Source organism: Bos javanicus, chromosome 11 (genome assembly GCF_032452875.1).
Source record: "Bos javanicus breed banteng chromosome 11, ARS-OSU_banteng_1.0, whole genome shotgun sequence".
Classification (NCBI taxonomy): Eukaryota; Metazoa; Chordata; class Mammalia; order Artiodactyla; family Bovidae; genus Bos; species Bos javanicus.
Genome location: NC_083878.1, coordinates 67,886,933 through 67,909,362, shown reverse-complemented (window position 1 = coordinate 67,909,362; position 22,430 = coordinate 67,886,933). Strand labels below are relative to the sequence as shown.

The 22,430-nt window shown below is 39.0% G+C and overlaps 1 pseudogene; it reads left to right on the top strand.

Moving 5' to 3' along the window:
- Positions 1-19,206: 19,206 nt before the first annotated feature.
- LOC133256595 (small ribosomal subunit protein eS7-like) lies at positions 19,207-21,694 on the top strand (annotated as a pseudogene).
- The last annotated feature ends 736 nt before the right edge of the window (positions 21,695-22,430 follow it).

The window sequence follows — 22,430 nt, the reverse complement described above, 5'->3', positions numbered from 1 at the left end:
TTGGAGAAACCATAGCTTTGACTAGGTGGACCTTTATTGGCAAAGTAACATCTCTGCTTCTTAGTATGCTATGTTGGTCTTAGTATGTCTATGTTGGTCATAACTTTTCTTCCAGAAAGCAAGCATCTTTTAATTTCATGGCTGCAATCACCAACTGCAGTGATTTTGGAGCCCAAAAAAATAAAATCTGTCACTGTTTCCCCATCTATTTGCATGAAGTGATGGGACCAGATGCCATGATCTTAATTTTCTAAATGTTGGGTTTTAAGCCAACTTTTTCAGTCTCCTCTTTCACTTTCATCAAGAGGCTCTTAAGTTCTTCTTCGCTTTCTGCCATAAGGGTGGTGTCATCTGCATGTCTGAGGTTATTGATATTTCTCCTGGCCATCTTGATTCCAGCTTATGCTTCTTCCAGTCCAGCGTTTCTCATGATGTACTCTGCATATAAGTTAAATAAGCAGGGTGACAATACACAGCCTTGATGCACTCCTTTCCTTATTTGGAACCAGTCTGTTGTTCCATGTCCAATTCTAACTGTTGCTTCATGACCTGCATAGAAATTTCTCAGGAGGCAGGTCAAGTGGTCTGATATTCCTATCTCTTGAAGAATTTTCCACAGTTTTGTTGTGATTCACACAGTCAAAGGCTTTGCCATAGTCAATAAAGCAGAAGTAGATGTTTTTCTGGAACTTTCTTGCTTTTTCAATGATCCAAAGGATGTTGGCAATTTGATTTCTGGTTTCTCTGCCTTTTCTAGCAGAAACATCCAGCTTGAACATCTGGAAGTTCATGGTTCACGTACGGTTGAAGCCTGGCTTGGAGAATTTTGAGCATTACTTTACTAGCTTGTGAGATGAGTACAATTGTGCAGTAGTTTGAGCATTCTTTGGCATTGCCTTTCTTTGGGATTGGAATGAAAACTGACCTTTTCCCGCCCTGTGGCCACTACTGAGTTTTCCAAATTTGCTGGCATATTGAGTGTAACACTTTCACAGCACCATCTTTAAGGATTTGAAATAGCTCAACTGGAATTCCATTACCTCCACTAGCTTTGTTCATAGTGATGCTTCGTAAGGCCCACTTGACTTCACATTCCAGGATATCTGACTCTAGGTCAGTGATCACACCATCATGATTATCTGGGTCATGAAGATCTTTTTTGTATAGGTCTTCTGTGTATTCTTGCCACCTCTTCTTAATATCTTCTGCTTCTGTTAGGTCCATACCATTTCTGTCCTTAATCGAGCCCATCTTTGCATGAAATGTTCCCTTGATATCTCTAGTTTTCTTGAAGAGATCTCTAGTCTTTCCCATTCTATTGTTTTCCTCTATTTTTTTGAATTGATCACTGAGGAAGGCTTTCTTATCTCTCCTTGCTATTCTTTGTAACTCTGCATTCAAATGGGTATATCTTCCCTTTTTTCCTTTGCCTTTCTTACAAACTTACATAGGACTGGGGAAACAGACTCTTGGAGGGCACCAACAAACTTTGAGCATACCAGGACCCAGGAGAAAGGAGCAGTGACCCCACAAGAGACTGACACAGACTTGTCTGTGAGTGTCCAGGGAGACCTTCAGTTCAGTTCAGTTCAGTCACTCAGTTGTGTCTGACTCTTTGCGACCCCATGAACTGCAGCATGCCAGGCCTCCCTGTCCATCACCAATTCCTGGAGTATACTCAAACTCATGTCCATCAAGTTGGTGATGCCATCCAGCCATCTCATCCTCTGTCATCCCCCCTTTCCTCCTGCCCCCAATCCCTCCCAGCATCAGAGTCTTTTCCAATGAGTCAACTCTTCGCATGAGGTGGCCAAAGCACTGGAGTTTCAGCTTTAGCATCATTCCTTCCAAAGAACCTTAGTATCCAGTTAAAAACTAGAGCCTAATGAATATTAGGCCTTATTTGTACTCCAGTGGTGATAACATATTTCTGTTGAAAGTATAAATTCATAATAACTTTTCAAAAAGCAAAGCAGTAACATAAACCAAGAATCTTAAAAATATTTATAATCTTTACCTAGTAAACCTACTTATAGAACTTTTTCTTAAATAATAACTTAAAATGCAGACAAAACCTTTATATGAGGAAGGTCACTATATTACTGATAACAAAAATGGAAATAGCCTAAATGTCCAACAGTAAAAGAATATTTAAGCAAATTATGATGCAACCATAAGTCAGAATATCCTAACGACATGTAAAATTAATTTATGAAGAATCTTTAATAACTAAGGACATATATTGTAATACTAAATGAAAAAAGGACAAAGAAATTTTGTATAGCAATTTCAACTATGTGTTTAAGAAATAGCCTAGAAAAAAGTACACCAAAATATTAACAAGTATTTATTTGGGGTGGGGATATAGGTGATTTTTAATCTTTATATATTTTATTTTCCAAATTTTCTACAAAGACCATATATACTTTTATAACCAGAGAAATAATTTTCTTTAAAACATTGAAGCTAATTGATGCTTTCTAACTGTGGTGCTGGGACTCTTGAGAGTCCCTTGGACAGCAAGGAGATCAAACCAATCTTAAAGGAAATCAACCCTGAATATTCATTGGAAGGACTGATGCTGAAGCTGAAACTCCAGTACTTTGGTCATCTAATGTGAAAAGCTGACTCATTGGAAAAGACCCTGATGCTGGGAAAAATTGAGGGCAGGAGGAGAAGGGGGTGACAGAGGATGAGATGATTGGATGGCATCATCAACTCAATCGACATGAGTTTAAGCAAGCTCCAGGAGTTGTGACAGACAAGGAGGCCTGGTGTGCTGCCATCTATGGGGTCACAGAGAATCGGATAAGACTGAGCGAATGAACAACAACAATACATATTTAATAAATTTTAAAACAACTTCAAATCCTATGTGACATTTAAAACATAACACTTAAAAATCCAGATCCATAGGAGAATTGAAAACCTTAATCTTTTTTTCCAGTTTAGTAAAAATCACGGGTTTTACGTGTCTCTGTCATTTCTAAGTGTGAGACTTTGCTACAGAATGGATGTTTGTGTCCTTCCTAAATTCATACGTTGAAATCCTAACATCCAGTGTGTTGGTATCTGGAAGTGAGGGCTTTGGGAGGTGATTAGGTCATGATAGTGGAGCCCTGATGAATGGGATTAGTGCCCTTATAAAAGAGAATGCACAGAGCTCCCTACTCACTTCTGCCATTTGACAATACAAGAAAACGGACCAAAAACAGGGTCCTCACCCAACCGCTCTGGTACCCTGATCTCTGACTTCCAGCCTCCAGGACTATGAGAAATCAGTATCTGCTGTTTGTAAGTCACCCAGTCTCTGGTATTTTGTTATAACAGCCTGAATGGACTAAGACAGACTTTGGATGAGTTAACTAATCACCAATCATCTGGGTCTCCCATAGCTTCAAAGTCTTCTTCATTTCCCCTGAATCTACAAATCACACCTGTTAAGTTTCATTTTAATTTCCTTTTAAGGCAAAATTCCTTTATTCATTTGTTTCTGAACCTACTATTCTGAAACCCAATGCATTTTAACATTAATGTATTTATTATTTACAAATAGTCACATTTCAAAACAAATTTGAGGCAGTAAATGTTAGTAAACTAAATGTTAGTTTAGTAAACATTTAGTTTACTGTTTCATCTTTTAAAGCATTTTTTTGTGGCAAAAATACACAAACAAAATTTACCATTTTAATAATTTTTAAGTTCAGTGGCTGTAAGTACATTCACATTTTTATACAACCATCACCACCATCCATCTCCAGACCTTTTTCTCTTCCCCAACAGGGACTCCTGTTAAACAGTAACTCCCCAATCTCCCCTACTCCCAGCTCCTGGTAACCACCATTCTACTTTTTAACTTTGTGATTTGACTCAAATAGGTAACTCAACTTTGTTTGGTTTTAAGCCCTAAGTAAATTTCTTCTCTATCTTGGTTGAGAGCTCTGCTAGTTTGAAAGAGCCAACTTTAAAAAATCCAAATCAGGGACTTCCCTGATGGTCCGTTAAGAATCCAGCTGCCGGACTTGCCCACTGGTTCAGTGGTTAAGAACCCTCCTGTCAGTGCAGGGTTCGTGGATTCCATTCCTGGTTGGGGAAGATTCCACATGTCTCGGGGCCACTAAGCTTGAGCACCACAACTACTGAGCTCTGCTCAAGGGCCTGTGCTCTGCAACAGGAGAAGCCACCACAATGAGAAGCCTGAACACCTCAACTAGAGAGTAGCCCCCACTCACCACAACTAGAGACAGCCTACTTGCAGCAATGAAGACCCAGCACAGCCAAAGCTAAAGAAATTAAATAAACAAGAAGAAAAAAAATCCACCTGCCAATGCAGGGGACGAGGGTTTGATCTCTGGTCTGGGAAGATCCCATATGCCCCCAAACTCTAGAGCCCACATGTCTCAACTGCTGAGGCCCCATGCCTACATCAAAGAGTGGCACCTGCTCTCTGCAACTAGAGAAAGCCCATGCATAGCAATGAAGACCCAGTGCAGCCAAAAATAAATCAATAAATCAATAAAAATTTTTTTTAAAGTTCAAATGTTTCTTACATGGAGGTGACATTTATTTACATCCCCTGGAAGAGGAAATGGCAACCCACTCTAATACTCTTGCTTGGACAAGTCAATGAACAGAGGTGCCTGGTGGGCTACAGTCCATGGGGTTGCAAAGAGTAGGACACAACTGAAAGTGCGCACATAACATTCACATACAATAAAATGCATAGAGATACTTTAAAATATACAAAACTTTACCTATTTTATGTGAATGTATATGTGATAATATATATCAGCATGATTATAAAGTCATGAGACTCATGTGCCATTTTATTTTGAAGTCATATTATACCCTAAATGAAATAGCAGAATACAAATCTATGTGCTGTGATTCACTATGTAAAAAGAATGCCTTTGTGTAGAATAAGACTGGAAAGTAAGAACATAGGAAAAGAAAAATGGCTTACTTTTAGAGTGATATACTTTTTGCAATGTGATCTTTTGAAAAAAATTATCAATAGTGTTATCAAGTTGGAGAACACATAGTTTTTGTTTGTAAGAGGATAGCAGAAAATAGATATTAAATTCACAGATTAATAAAGTAGAGGAAAAAGGGCTGATATTATTTTGTATCTCAATGTTCCTAGAAAATCATTCCCATAAAAACTTTTCCCAAGTCCAACCAATTTAAATGTGGAAAGCATATTTTTTCCTCTCTGAAAAAAGACACAGAAATAATTGAGTACCCCTATAGAAAGGCTGACCCAGAAAATGTACATTATACTTCTACGCATCCGGTACATTTTCCTTCATTATTTTGCCCAGGAACAAAAACAAATGGAAATAGAGTGCTCTTATCAATTCATAATCCTCCATTTCTATCACAATTGGTTCCCATTGGTTACACATCAGAATAGAAATAGAAAAGAGTGAGATGGTGCTTTTTGCGTTTCTCAGATGACTTTCTAAAGAAGAAAGTTGTATATGGGTGGATGGTATAAGAACTTGAGATGTTGAAAAGGCAGAAAAAGACAGCAGAATCTGTTTCTCCTTGGCACAGAGCCCAGATTATCCTGCTTATCCGAAATTAAGCCCAAATCCTAAAATTTTTGAATACCTGCTGTCGGCTTTCTGCAAATGGGCCAGAGTTCCCAGAGAATGTTAGCTAGAGTGCTGACCGTACTAGGGAACACAACAGATGCTGGCACACACCACATCACCACGTAACTGTTTTCATGTCCTACCAGCAGCTCACTGATGTGCTGACAATTTCTCAGGTCGATTCAACAAACATGTCTTGGACGCCTTCTTTGTGCCGGGCTCAGTATGAGAACCATAGTAGAAAGCTGGCTAGGGGAGTGTGTGAAGGGATCCAGTGTCCCCTCCTCTGGCCCCATAGCTCTACTGGCTAACCTTAGGGATGACACAGAGCAAGGAACATTGGCATGGGCCAGGTTCAGTGCAGTCTCCTGTTTGCGTGAGTGCTTCAGTCTGCAGGGAGGAAGAACCGCAGCAGAAGCCTTGCCGCCCACAGCCATGATTGAGGCTAGGCCAGCTGAGCAAAGGGGGAAAACGTAGAGAAGTCAGCTCCCACCAGGAAGGCAGGGATCAGTGAGTTTCTCCTTTGCATTTTTTATTGTTTCTGAAAAGATTTATTATGTATGCCAACTGATCATATAGAAAAAAGAAAATAATATACTGAGTACCATATATTTACCACCAGCTTCATCCCACATCTCCATAAATGTTTCAGTCTTTTTTAAATGTTTCAGGTTTTTTAAAAAGAAATAAAGTAATAACATGGTTGGAACATGAATTTCTTCCCCAATCCATTTCCTTCCCTCAAAGGGAAGGTGAAAGTGTTAGTTGCTCAGTTGTGTCCGACTCATTGTGCCAACTCTTTGCGACCCCATGGACTGTAACCTGCCAGGATCCTCTGTCCAAGGGATTTTCTGGGCAAGAATACTGGAGAGGGTATCCATTCCCTTTGCCAGGGGATCTTCCCTACCTAGGGATTAAATCTGGGTCTCGTGCATTGCAGGCAGATTCTTTACTGTCTGAGCCACCAGAGAAGCCCTCTGTCCTCAAGTGAAAGTGAAAGTGAAGTCGCTCAGTCGTGCCCGACTCTTTGCGACCCCACGGATAGTAGCCTACACCAAGCTCCTCCATCCATGGGATTTTCAAGGCAAGAGTACTGGAGTGGGTTGCTGTTTCCTTCAGGGGTAACTATTATTCTGAAAGTGGTGTTGTCATTCACTGGCATGCTTTTATACTATTTCTATAGATTATCACAAAAATACTGTTTCATTTTGCAGTTTTTGAAATGTGTGTATTTATATAAATGAAATTAAACTGTTCTTTATTTCTTAGAGAATTTTTTTTCACTCAGTAATATGTTTTACATTCAACAATTTTGATCCATGTAACTGCAGTTCATGAATATTCCACAATTGATCTCCAATCTGTAAGTTTCTAATTGCTTTGTTCATAATGTGATTTTAAAAATTTATTTATTTTTAATTAAAGGATAATTGTTTTACAGTATTGTGTTGGTTTCCGCAAAACATTTTATTTGCTATTAAAAACAATGCTTTAAGACCGAAATCAGATTGATTATATTCTTTGCAGCCAAAGATGGAGAAGCTCTATACAGTCAGCAAAAACAAGACCAGGAGCTGACTGTGGCTCAGACCATGAACTCCTTATTGCCAAATTCAGACTTAAATTGAAGAAAGTAGGGAAAACCACTATACCATTCAGGTATGATCTAAATCAAGTCCCTTATGATTATACAGTGGAAGTGAGAAATAGATTTAAGGGCCTAGATCTGATAGATAGAGTGCCTGATGAACTATGGAATGAGGTTTGTGACATTGTACAGGAGACAGGGATCAAGACCATCCCCATGGAAAAGAAATGCAAAAAAGCAAAATGGCTGTCTGGGGAGGCCTTACAAATAGCTGTGAAAGAAGAGAGGCGAAAAGCAAAGGAGAAAAGGAAAGATATAAACATCTGAATGCATAGTTCCAAAGAATAGCAAGAAGAGATAAGAAAGCTTTCTTCAGCGATCAATGCAAAGAAATAGAGGAAAACAACAGAATGGGAAAGACTAGAGATCTCTTCAAGAAAATCAGAGATACCAAAGGAACATTTCATGCAAAGATGGGCTCGATTAAGGACAGAAATGGTATGGACCTAACAGAAGCAGAAGATATTAAGAAGAGATGGCAAGAATACACAGAAGAACTGTACAAAAAAGATCTTCATGACCCAGATAATCACGATGGTGTGATCACTGACCTAGAGCCAGACATCCTGGAATGTGAAATCAAGTGGGCCTTAGAAAGCATCACTACAAACAAAGCTAGTGGAGGTGATGGAATTCCAGTTGAGCTATTCCAAATCCTGAAAGATGCTGCTGTGAAAGTGCTGCACTCAATCTGCCAGCAAACGTGGAAAACTCAGCAGTGGCCACAGGACTGGAAAAGGTCAGTTTTCATTCCAATCCCAAAGAAAGGCAATGCCAAAGAATGCTCAAACTACCGCACAATTGCACTCATCTCACATGCTAGTAAAGTAATGCTCAAAATTCTCCAAGCCAGGCTTCAGCAATATGTGAACCATGAACTTCCTGATGTTCAAGCTGGTTTTAGAAAAGGCAGAGGAACCAGAGATCAAAGTGCCAACATCCGCTGGATCATGGAAAAAGCAAGAGAGTTCCGGAAAAACATCTATTTCTGCTTTATTGACTATGCCAAAGCCTTTGACTGTGTGGATCACAATCAACTGTGGAAAATTCTGAAAGAGATGGGAATACCAGGCCACCTGACCTGCCTCTTGAGAAATTTCTATGCAGGTCAGGAAGCAACAGTTAGAACTGGACATGGAACAACAGACTGGTTCCAAATACGAAAAGGAGTACCTCAAGGCTGTATATTGTCACCCTGCTTATTTAACTTCTATGCAGAGTACATCATGAGAAACGCTGGACTGGAAGGAGCATAAGCTAGAATCAAGATTGCCAGGAGAAATATCAATAACCTCAGATATGCAGATGACACCATCCTTATGGCAGAAAGTGAAGAAGAACTAAAGAGCCTCTTGATGAAAGTGAAAGAGGAAAGTGAAAAAGTTGGCTTAAAGCTCAACATTCAGAAAACGAAGATCATGGCATCTGATCCCATCACTTCATGGGAAATGGGGAAACAGTGGAAACAGTGTCAGACTTTATTTTTGGGGCTCCAAAATCACTGCAGATGGTGACTGCAGCCATGAAATTAAAAGACGCTTACTCCTTGGAAGGAAAGTTATGACCAACCTAGATAGCATATTAAAAAGCAGAGACATTACTTTGCCAACAAAGGTCCGTCTAGTCAAGGCTATGGTTATTCCTGTGGTCGTGTATGGATGTGAGAGTTGGACTGTGAAGAAGGCTGAGCGCCGAAGAATTGATGCTTTTGAACTGTGGTGTTGGAGAAGACTCTTGAGAGTCCCTTGGACTGCAAGGAGATCCAACCAGTCCATTCTGAAGGAGATCAGCCCTGGATTTCTTTGGAAGGAATGATGCTAAAGCTGAAACTCCAGTATTTTGGCCACCTCATGTGAAGAGTTGACTCATTGGAAAAGACTCTAATGCTGGGAGGGATTGAGGGCAAGAGGAGAAGGGGATGACAGAGGGTCAGATGGCTGGATGGCATCACTGACTCGATGGACGTGAGTCTCAGTGAACTCCAGGAGTTGGTGATGGACAGGGAGGCCTGGGGTGATGTGATTCATGGGGTCTCAAAGAGTTGGACACGACTGAGCGACTGATCTGATCTGATCTGATCTGAAGATCATTTTCCACTTGTTTCTGGTCACACGTGCAAAATTTTCTCTAGAATGTATACACATAAGAATGAATCACTGCGTGGTTATTTTGTGCATCTTTAACAGAAAATACCAAACTGTTCCTCAAACTTGCGCAATCTCAAAAACAGTGAATGAAACTTCTAACTGCTCCACATCTTCATCAACACCTGACAGTTTCTGACATTTTAATTTTGTACCAATCTGATAGCTGTGATAAATAATATTTTACTATGGTTTCATATTGCATGTCCCTGATTATAAACGAGATCAATCATCTTTTTGTGGACTGATTGAAATTCACATTTTTTGTCCTGTTAAATGTCATGTCATGTCTTTTTCTGCATTTTTCTATTGTGTTGTATTTCTCTAGTTGATTCATAGGAGTTCTTTTCTTATCTGGATCCTAAACTTCTGTTACTTGAATTGCAGATATTTTAATTGAGTTTGTAGCTTCTCTTTTTACTCTCTTTATGCTATTTTTTATGAGCAAAAGTCATCGATATTAATGTCATTAAGCTTATCAATCTTGTTTCCTAAAGGCTTATTTTTTGTGTGTTTCATTTAAAGAATCTTTCTCACCTCAAAGTCATAAAGCTCTTGCACTCATTTTTTTCTAAATATTTTATACAGTTGCCCTTCACACTTAAGTCAATTCTGAGTTGAATTTTTATGATTGGTGTAAGGTAAAGGTCCACTCTACTTTTATGTTTTTCCACATAGATAACCAGATTTCCCAGGATGAAATAGTCTTTCCTTACAGGTCAATAATGTATCAAGTTTCCATTTATCCTTTGGTCAGTTGGACTATTCTGCCAATGGTCTATTTATCTATCATTGTGCCCACAATGCATTGTCTTAATTACCAGCTTTATAATTAGGACAACAGTGCTTCAGGTTTACTGTGGTCCAACTGCAATCCATTTTGACATTTGTCTCAGATTTGTCACTTTTTAAAACCACGTACTATTATTAATAATTGCTTCACAATATGCTAGAATGAGTTTGGTAAACTCATGAGTTTCTACTTTGGGACTTCCTTGGTAGTTCAGTGGTAAAGAATCCTACTGCCAATGCAGGAGACGTGGGTTCAAGCCCTGGGTCGGGAAGATCCCTGGAGAAGGAAATGGCAACCCACTCCAGTATTCTTGCCTGGGAAATCCCATGGACAGAGGAGCCTGGCGGCTTCAGTCCATGGGGTTGCAAAAGAGTCAGACACAACTCAGCAATTAAACCGCCACCACCACACTTTGCACTTCAGTTTCTGCCAGCTCTAGTGTGTGTGATGCATCAGCAGCGAAAAGAATTCTCACTGCAACTCACGGTTAAAATTAAATATAACAAGCAATAATCTGGTTAACTCTTTTCCCAATCCTTTCCGGAGGCATGGTAGCTGTGAATTTTCTTTCAAGAACAACATGCTGGGTACTTACTGATAAAATCAGGTCAGGACAGTGAACTCTGTGTGACCTTGGGGGGTGGTGGGGAAGTATTAGATGTGGCAGTCCCTGAGGACTATCTGGCATACCACACAACGGTGCCAGGCCTGCTAGGCCACCAGTCAGTAGGAAACCTGGGAAATTCCAGGTTAGATTATGTGAATTATGTGCAGGAAATAGAGACTGAACAGTGCTGCAATAGAGTGTATTGAAAGTAGATTGGCCACGCTTGTCACAAAGGTTTTGCCATTCTTTGCACGATGATAATATATTATTGTTTATTTATGCTATTGTTTGGTAACACTTGTAACACTGCGCAATAAGATCTTTAACAAAAATAAGTTCAAAGGAAAAAAAAGTGCGTGTTTAAAAAAAATTCAATATTTTTAATTTCTCAAGAAAATGTATGATAAACATATAACTTCATAAAATGTAAACATTTATCATCCCACAAGGCATGTAGTAATATCAGTGACCACATGAAAACCAGCAGATACAATTGCTAAAGAGGCATCTCATTCAAAAGATGAAAGCTGCATATAGTGTAAAAGTCTGTGCCTGAAAACAAGGATTTTCCATGTGCAGATGAATTTTATATATCATTCTGTGAAACATGACTTTTCATTGAGACCAAATAGCTGTTCTAAATTAATTTTTATATTATATAATTTTAAAATAATTCCACAACCAATCTAGACATAATCATACATACATATACAGAGGTAGAGACAGACAAAAATTGAGAAGACTATTCATCGAGTGGTTGTCTCTGTGAGGGTCATTATCATATTTCTTTACATTCATTTTGCTTGTCTATTCTGATTTGTTTCTTATATGTTTCTTATAACAATAGAATAAATTTTACTTTAAGAGAAGGAGTGACAATTGAAGATGAAATGAACTATATGAAGTTTATTAAACAGATAAACATCCCTAAGTTGGCAAGATCCCCTGGAGAAAGAAATGGCTACCCACTCCAGTATTCTTGCCTGGAGAATCCCATGGACTGATGAGCCCGGCGGGCTACAGTCCATGGGGTCGCGGAGTCAGACACAAATTGTTGTTGTGTTGTGGTTGCCGACTCTTTGCAACTCCAAGGTTTGCAGCACGCCAGGCCTCCCTGTCCTTCATCATCTCCTGGAGCTTGCTCAAACTCATGTCCATTGAGTTGGTGATGCCATCCAACCATCTCATCCTCTGTGGTGCCCTTCTCCTCCTGCCTTCTGTCCTTCCCAGCATCAGGGTCTTTTCTAGTGAGTCGGCTCTTCGCATCAGGTGGCCAAAGGCATGACTAAATAACAACAACAACAAAACAATAATAAACACAATTTTGTGTTCTGTTAATGCCCCCCAGTAAGGACTCTCTGTCTTCACAGCCTTTGCCGTGTAACTCTGTAGTCCCCTCCTCCTCTAACTGTGGGTTTGGCCACGTAGCTTACCTAGGCCAGTGCAATGTTAACAGATGCCAACAAGCAGGGGTTTAAAAACATTTCTTTCATGTCTGATTATTTTAGGCATATTCATTTTATATTCTTTTCTAGATTATCAGTCTAATATTTCAGAAATTTAGGGCTCTAATTCTGCTTTAGTCTTCTGAGTGAGCTCCTGTTTGATTTCTTTTTTGTGTATTTCATCCTCTTTTATTATAAAAACTCTATTTTGCCTGGATTGGCTTTATTCCATGAGAACCTCATGTGCCCTTAGGTGAAGTATCATCCCTTCAGGATGTTACATTTGCTTCTGTAAGTGCCTCAGGGTTTTCCATTGGCCCAGGGTCAATTTTTATGTTAATTTCTTAACTTAGGGATTGCTGAACTTCCAAGGTAGTGTTAAGTCAAAGTCAAAACTGCTGTGAGAAGCAGGCCTGAGTTTTCAATGTTCCAGTGAAAACATTTTTCCTTGGTCAGTGTATGGGCAAAGGAATATGGATTTCCTTGTTACCTCTCTGTGCTGCTGAGCAGATTTTCTTCTACTATCCTTTCACTGAGGGTGCTACCCTTTGGCAGTTTCAGCCTCTCAGAGAGATTTCTGTTCTGGTTTCCTTTCCTGGTCCAGGACATGTCCTCTATTCTGGTCCTGATCCCTGTCCTCTATTTTTTGCATATGCCTTAAAATCCAAGTCCCTAACTTAGGTAGTTCCCTCTAACTCCCCCACTACTCATTTGCAATAGTGGCTGGAATCTTTTCCCTCAGATTTCAACACCTGCTTCCTTTCTTATTATTTGCAGACTTCTCTCTTTCAAGCTCACCTATATTTTTAAAGACTTTTACCTATATTTTATCCAGCATTTCTAAGTATTTGTAATGGGAATTGTTCCATTATAAATACTATTGCTTTTTAACCTATTACTTTTTTAACTTTTGAAAAATGTCTTAGTAGCGTAAGTACTGCAGAAAAGTTAGGGACCAGAGGGAGAGGGGAAAATGTGGGATGTTCACTATGCAGGGACTTTCTCAGTGGTTCAGTAGTCAAAACTTTGCCTGCCAAGGTGTGGAGAAAACGGAACCCTCTTCCACTGTTGGTGGGAATGGAAGTTGATACAGACACTATGGAGAACAGTATGGAAATTTCTTAAAAAACAAGGAATAAAACTATCATATGACCCAGGAATCTCACTACTGAGCATATACCCTGAGAAAACCATAATTCAAAAAGACAAATGTACCCCAATGTTCACTGCAGCACTCTTTGCAATAGCCAGGACATGGAAGCAACCTAAATGTACATTGACAGATGAATGGATAAAGAAGTTGTGGTACATATATACAATGGAATATTACTCAGCCATTAAAAGGAACAAATTTGAGTCAGTTGAACTGATGTGGATGAACCTAGAGCTTGTAACTGAGTGAAGTAAGTCAGAAAGAGAAAATGCATATATATGGAAATTAGCTGGTGGAGGAAACGGCAATCCACTCCAGTATTCTTGCCTGGAAAATTCCATGGACAAAGGAGCCTAGAGGGCTACAGTCCATGGGGTTGCAAAGAGTTGGACTACTGAGCAACTGAGCATGCATGCATGCATGGAATATAGAAAAATGGTACTGATGAACCTATTTGCAGGGCAGGAATAGAGGCGCAGACATAGAGAACAGTCTTGTAGACACAGCAGGGGAAGGAGAGGGTGGCACAAATTGAGAGAGTAGCATGGAAACATATACATTACTGTATGTAAAATAGATAGCTAGTGGGAAGTTGCTATATAACATAGAGAGCTCAACCTGGTGTTCCGTGACAACCTAGAGGGGTAGGATGGGGGGGATGGGAGGTAGGTTCAAGAGGGAAGGGATACATGTACACGAATGGCTGATTCACACTGGTGTACGGCAGAAACCAACACAACATTGTAAAGCAATTATCATCCAACTAAAAATAAATTTAAAAAAAGAAAAAGAAGTGAACTGACAGTCATTCTGCTGCTACTGCTAAGTCGCTTCAGTCGTGTCCGACTCTGTGCGACCCCATAGACGGCAGCCCACCAGGCTACCCCGTCCCTGGGATTCTCCAGGCACGAACACAGTTGCAACCCCATGGATTGTAGACGTCCAGGCTCCTCTGTCCATGGGATTGGGGTGTGGGATTGATCCCTGGCCGGGAAATTAAGATCCCATATGCCCTGGAGCAACTGAGCCTGCACTCCACAACTTTTGGAGCCCATGTACCACAACTAGAGTCCGTGCGCCACAACAAAAGATCCTGCATGATGCAGCAAAGATCCTGTGTGCTGCAATTAGGCCTGGATGCAGTCAAATAAATAAATATTAACAACAACATCAACAACAAAAGAATCTTCACTGTATAGTAATTCAATAGGAGAAGACATAAATTATAAGCCAAAGGGAATGTGGACTTACAATTTTAGGAACATTAATTCAAGATTTTTCCATTTTCATATGAGTTGTGTCTTAAAATCGACCTGCCTGTGGTAAAGGTATGTGCTAACTCTCTACCTGCACTTTTACAATAGTCTTTCTCCCACTTTACAAATGGAAGGCATAGGTGTCGTCATTTACCTCACTGTGTGAAATCTCCCAGAGAGCCAAACAAAAGGACTATGGGAAACAACTGGTTTGGGAAACATCTTATTACTTTTTAAAATTTATCTATTTTTTTAATTGAAGAATAATTGCTTTACAGAATTTTGTTGGTAGTTACCAAATGCATGCTCTAAGTCTTTGTATGTTATAGTTATTTCTGTTGAAGGTAAAGCTCGGGGTTAGAAATGGAATATTTTGTTCCCATTGGGATAGATCTAAGTCAGTGTGAATGTAGGGGAGGAATGACAATTTTCATTTAATGACTTTGCCTCTTCTATTCTTCGACGATTATCAAAGATGCATCATTTTTTAAATATTTTTTAGTTGGAGGATATTTGCTTTACAATATTGAGTTGGTTTCTCCCATACATCAACATGAATCAGCCACAGGTGTACATATGTCCCCTTCCTCCTGAACCCCCACTCCTATCCCCCTCTCCATCCCATCCTCTAGATTGTCACAGAGCACCAGGTTGAGCTCCCTGTGTCACACAGCAAATTCCCACTGGATATCTATTCTACATATGGTGATGTATATGTTTCCATGCTACTCTCTCAATTCCTCCCGCCCTCTCCTTCCTCCACTGTGTCCACAAGCCTGCTCTCTATGTCTGTGTGTCCACTGCTGCCCTGCAAATAAGATCATCAGTACCATCTTTCTAGATTCCATATGCATGCATCCCATATGCAAATAATATACAATATTTGTCTTTCTCTTTCTGACTTACTTCACTCTATAATAGGCTCTAGGTTCATCCACCTCATTAGGACTGACTGAAATGTGTTCTTTTTTTATAACTGAGTAACATAGGATACAACATTTTTTAGGAGGAGTCTCATGAGGGGAAAGCAAAGAAAGCATTGGTGAAAAATATTGAAGTCTATAAGCAGCTTTTTAAAATACAAGCAATTCTTTTAGGAAACTCTTAATAGTCATCCTTAGAATATCTTGGCTGGAAAGAAAAGCATGTTCAAACTGAATAAGCAGTACAACTCCAACATAATTTGTCTGTTTTCTGAGACTACGATATATCATTTTAGATGAAGATTTTAATTGTTTAAAATTCAGTGTGAATCAATATGTTAAAATATATTTTATAAAGCAGCTATAGTCAATCTTTATCTTATTTAATCTAATTATTTAATATTTTCTAAAACTGAATAAAAACAAAAACTAAAAGTAGATGTCAGCTGCCAGGCCAATTAGTTTTAGCAGTACCTTTCTTTTTTATTAGATACACAAGGAAAGTTTGAACATAATAACTAAAACGTTATCAGGGCTATTTCTGATTTTTATACATGATTCTTAACATGAGAAGCCAAACATCTGTATTTGATACATGCCACACATATTTAGCAAAAAGCATGCAATGTTTTTTTCATGCTCATTTAATAAATAACTTTTTTGTAACTTCAGCTACACATGCTAGCTCATTATTCCAAAATAAATAATAAAGAAATAGTATATTCTTTTCATCTTGTTTTATACTATAAAAAGGGAAAAGGCCAATTATATTAGATCTATAGTGTTTTAATCTCAATTGTTTTCAGTAATGTTCCAGATACTATCTATAATTTACCTCCAAATGCTTTGTAATCTTTCTTGAAACATATAAACACATACTGTATATGTATTGTAAATAAAGTTAAGGGGGGAAAAAGAAGCCAGACTTTTCTCACAAAGTAAGTGTGATTTACGTGGTTGCTTTGACCAAGAAGAGTGAGTTTACTATTTAGATTACAAGAAGTACTTAAGTTAAATGAATTTACAAATTAAATGAGTAAAATCTATCTCCATAGTTTTGGCAAAAGTATATTTAAATCAGATTATAAAAATAGAATTTTATTAAGAAATATTATATTGGAAAGAGTGCTTTGAAATTAACATTATTTTTATTTTTTCAACCTGTCTTGAAAATATTGGGTTAAACTAGGTGGCTCTAAGGGAAAGAATAGTAGTCGTGTGTTAAATCTTTGTGTGTGTGTATGTGTGTGTGTATGCTCAGTCGCTCAGTTTTCTTTTCTTTTTTTTTTTTGCTTTTGATAAGATTTTTAAAAGATGAATCAAGTTAAAGTTGATATATCGTTCAAAGTAGTTTTTGAGACTAGATCCCATACCATTTTTGAAGGGGCTTATATGTCAGGCATGCAAGGAAATAAGTGGTTCTGCTGAAGGAAACTTCAAGTCCCATCTGGGTATGTACTGAACAAATTTTCCCAGTGTTTACATCTATAAAAATAAAAACTAGACATAGAATTGATGGGATTAATGCACTAAAAATTTAAAAGCCCTATTCATCTTGTAAAGAAATGCATTTCCTGTAAATTGGTGCAACCACTAAGGAGAACAGTATGGCAGTTCCTTAAAACACTAAAAATAGAGTTACCATATGATCCAGCAATCACAGTATTGGGCATCTACTCAGAAAAGATAAAAACTATAATTCAAAAAGATATGTGTACACTGATATTCATAGCAGCACTATTTATAATTGTCAAGACTTGGAAGCAAACTAAGTGTCCACCTGTGGATGAATGGATAAAGAAGATGTGATGCATATGTATATACCCACACAAATAATGGAATATTGTTGTCGTTTAGTTGCTAAGTCATGTCTGACTCTTTGTGACCTCATGGACTGTAGCCCACCAAGCTCCTCTGTCCATGGGATTTCCTAGGCAGGAATACTGGAGTGGATTGCCACCTCCTTCTCCAGGGGATCTTTCTGACCCAGTGATGGAACCCATGTCTGCTGCTTGGCAAGAGGATTGTTTATCACTGAGCCACCTGGGAAGCCCCAGTGGAATATTACCTAGCCATAAAAAAGAATGAAATCATGCCATTTACAACAACATGGTTGTACCTAGAGATTATCATACCAAGCGAATAAAGTCAGAGAAAGACAAGTATCATACAATATCACTTATATGTGGAATCTTAAAAAAAAGTATACAAATGAACTTAATTGCAAAATAGAAACATATTCAGACATAGAAAACAATCTTAGGTTACTAAAGGAGAAAGGTGGGGGGAAAGGATAAATTAGGAGTTTGGGGTTAACAGATACAAACTGCTAGATGTAAAATAAATAATAAGGAACAACTGTATAACACACACATGTATTATATATATATAAAATATATGGTGAATCATTTTGCTATTTACCTGAAACTAACACAACATTGTAAATCAATTATACATCAATTAAAAAATGTATTCCCTGCCTTAAAGATTGATAAATAACTGAAAAAAAATGCATTCCCAATATATTTCTACTTTTTGTCAATTTATCAAAATTTGTGTTACATTTATATTGTTTTAATTAGTTGTATAAAGCTGCTAATTGTCAACCAGAAGAAATTATTTAAACACTTAGAAATTTATACTTATAGGAAATTAAAAACTAAAAATTAATTAGTTTTTAGTGTGAAGAAATAAAATGATCCAATCAATTAAAAAAACCAAGCATTTATTACTATAGGATAAGCTTCTGTGGGGGAATTAGAAATATGCATTCTAGAAGAAAAAAGAATAGTTGTGAAATTCTTAGTTGTTGTAGAAGAAGTTAGAGTATTTTTAAATGGATGATGGTGAGTATTTATATTCTATTAAATATATGGTAGTTTGTCTGCATTCTATACATTAAAAGGAGTGATGGAATAGTTTCATTTTTAAATTACAGTATTTATAAGATGGCATAAATTATATCCTTTGTAATTATTTGGACTTGTGATGAAAATTCTTATATGTCAGCTTTAAAATGTATGAAGGAATATAGGGTTTTTAAAAATGAACTTAGTGATTATGTTAGTGAAAACATTTGAAGACTACTATAATAATTCCCAAGAAATGCATGATATTTCACAGATGCTCCTAGCAGAGGGTTGGCTGAAAAACTGTTGATTTTTCCCATTGTCTAATCTCTGACTTCTTGTTAAATCTACCAGGACTATTTAGAAAATATTTGCCAAGAAGCACTTAAACTCTGAAGTTTCTAATGAATTGAAGCTACTGCTGCACTCAGTAGTTTATTTAATTATCATGACCATGAATCATATTTTATGACTCCTCATTGTGGTACGGCTGAAGACTGAAGCCTGCTCTCAGAAATACCCTCTTGGGGGAAGACAGTCACGGGAAGGAAGTCTCAGAATGGGGCAAGTAGGCAAGACAGCATGTCCAATTATAAGCCAATTTCCAAGAATGGTTTAGGAAGTGGTGGGCAAAACTATAATTGCTGGGCTATCTTATCAGGGCAGGGGCATGGGGCCTGGAATTTGGAAATTAGGGTAGTGACTAAACTACTACTACTACACCTAGGAAAAGAGAGGCTCAGGAGGTCATTTGAAAGGCGTACCACAGGGCTCTACCACCAGAGAGACCTATGGAGGAGGTGACCATATGTTCCTCTTTGCCTGACAGTCCAGGTAATATCTGTTGTTCTGGCATAATTATTAGAAGTCCCTTATGATGCTGTGATTTATAATAAGAAATATATACTTGGTCTGCATCCCTGTTTCTGGCACAGAACTCCTAAAACCATTGGAATTTCCTAAAAGAGAAGACAAAAGAAGTGTCTTGATAATCACAATAAGTCCCTTTCAACCATATCTGAGTTTATATTAATGAAGTGACTTTTGGAAAATTCCTAAGGATGAGGGCTTGTTATCAGAGGAAACAATTGTGTGATTGGAGGATTGGAAATTTCAGTCACCCTGTCCCCTTCCCTACCCACTTCTTGGAAGGGGATCAGGGAAGGAGGTTGCAAGTTGAATGATTGCCAGTGGCCAATGATTCAATCAACCATGCCTATGTAATGAAGCCTCCATAAAAACTCAAAACCTGGGGTTCTAAGTTGGTGAATAGCCAGCTGTAAGACAATGGTGTGAGAGTGGATGATGCTCTAAGAGAGGGCATGGATGCTCTGAGCCCCTTCCCACATATTTTGCCCTGTGTGTCTCTTTCATCTGACTGTTCCTGAGTTATATTCTTTTATAATAAACTGATAAGCTAATAAGCAAAATGTTTCTCTGAGTTCTATGATCTGCTCTAGCAAATTAATGGAACCCAAAGAGTGGGGTCACTTAAACCTTTGATTCATAACCAGTCAGTCAGAAGCATATGTGATGACCTGAACTTGTGATTGGCATCAGAAACAGGGGTTTCAGTCTTGTAGGACTGAGTCCTTAACTTGTGGGATTTGATGCTATCTCCAAGGAGTAAATGTCAGAGTAAAATTGAGTAAAATTGTAGGACACTTAACTAGTGTCAGTGAATAGGTGGTGAGTGGAAAAAGCCCACACATTGGAACTGGAGGTGCAGAATCATATCCCCCTTTTCATTTCCAAAGTGTCTCAAATATTCTGTAAATTATATGTAATTTATATAGTATAAATGTTTATTCTTAATTTCTGCACTTATCTCACCATGGACCAGTCAATGGGCTGGTACTCATCTATAGAGCACACACCCTAAGCATCATAATTCTAAAGAGTCAGAATAAGACCTCTAGGAGGACATCCTAACTGTGAGTGTTTGAATGTTCGCTCAGGCAATCAGAGCTGAAGTTCTGAGACCAGAGTCCTAGAGTTAATGCCTGTGTGAATGAGATATAGCTTTCTGTTGTTCCCTAGACACAGATCACAAACCTAAAATCAAAATCCAACCAAGAGGTTATGGACTGATGGCAAAAAGATCTCAAGGATACGTCTCAACAACTGAACTTGAATGCTGCAGCTACTGAAGCCCACATGCCTAGAGCCTAGAGCCTGTGCTTTGCAACAAGAGAAGTCACTGCAATGAGAAGCCTGTGCACTGAAACAGATAGTAGCTCCACTCTCTACAACTAGAGAAAGGCCCAAGCAGCACTGAAGACCCAGCAAAACCAACCAACCAGCCAAACAAACAAACCATGCCATGCTCTTTTCAGGCCAGGTGTTGGCCAGGCAAATGAGTGTTGGCCTCTTAAGAAAGGATTAGGCCATGTTCAGTTCTGAGCTTCCCTGGTGACTCAGAGGGTAAAGCGTATGCCTGCAATGCAAGAGACCTGGGTTTGATCCCTGGGTGGGGAAGATCCCCTGGAGAAGGAAGTGGCAACCCACTCCAGGATTCTTGCCTGGAAAACCCCATGGATGGAGAAGCCTGGTGGGCTACAGTCCATGGAGTCACAACGAGTCGGACCTGACTGAGCGACTTCACTTTCATTTTCTTTCAGTTCTGAGCACTAAGACTGTGAAGCCCAATGGCAAGAAGCAGGAGTTGGAATCTGGCAGCTCCCAGGCTCTCCATGAGTTTGAGATCAACTTGGAACTCAGGGCTCCACTAAGGAAGCTGAATACAACAGGAGCCGAGAAAATGAAGTTGGTGGTGGCTAGTAAGCTATTACAATCTTTGTTCCCATTCCTCAACTGAAATCTTTTCAGAAAACCCAAGTCCAGTTAGTACGTGAACTGGAGAAAAAGTTCAATGGGAAGCATGTTGTCTTTAGGGTCCAGAGGAGAATTCTACCTAAGCCAACTCAAAAAAGCTGTACCAAAAAATAAGCAAAAATATCTCAGGAGCTGCGCTTTAACAGCTGGGCACAATGGGATCCTGGATGACTTGGTTTTTCCCAAGTGAGATTATGGGCAAGATAATCCAAGTCAAACTGGATGGCAGCCAGCTCCTAAAGGCTCATTTGGATGAAGCACAGCAGACAATGTGAAACACAAAGTTGAAACATTTTCTGGTATCTATAAGAAGCTCATGGGCAAGGATGTTAATTTTGAATGCCCAGACTTTCAGTTGTAAACAAAAATGACTAATTAAAACATTCACAATTAAAAAAAAAAGAGTAAGTGACTCAGTAAGGATGGGACTCTCATACTGCTCTCCTTGACTATTTCAGAAACCTCAATTTATGTTTTATGTCGATTATAGCAAGTACATCTTAGTTCAATTCTTTAATGTGTCCATTGCAGTGAAAATGAAAGCACTGAGTCCCAGTTTAAGAAGACATCTGGCTAGGTGTCCATTAGCTCCTCCTAACAACCCATAAAATACCTTAAAGAAGTAGTTTGATTCTCTCCCCCACACTGAGTGACCAGGTGACTGTCCCCTCCAACTCTGGAAAAAGACTGGAGTTTTATATCTGAAAAGGGTGAAACAAAGGGTTTCTTCTCTGGAAAATACACGGTAAATCGAAAAGCCAAAGTACAGCACTGAAGCTGAGAAGATTAGGGGATGGTTGTATGGTGCACACTGCTTCCTTTAGGTATCTCTCCCAACTGGATCCTCCAACACAGGTGACCAGGTCTTCACCCACCAGGCAGGATATTAGAAGTATCTTCTCTGGGAAAATCTGACCAGCCTAGTTTTAAAGAAACGGACTCTGCTGCTGCTGCTGCTAAGTCGCTTCAGTCGTGTCCGACTCTGTGTGACCCCAGAGACAGCAGCCTACCAGGCTCCCCTGTCCCTGGGATTCTCCAGGCAAGAACACTGGAGTGGGTTGCCATTTCCTTCTCCAATGCATGAAAGTGAAAAGTGAAAGTGAAGTCGCTCAGTTGTGTCCGACTTCTAGCGACCCCATGGACTGCAGCCTACCAGGCTCCTCCGCCCATGGGATTTTCC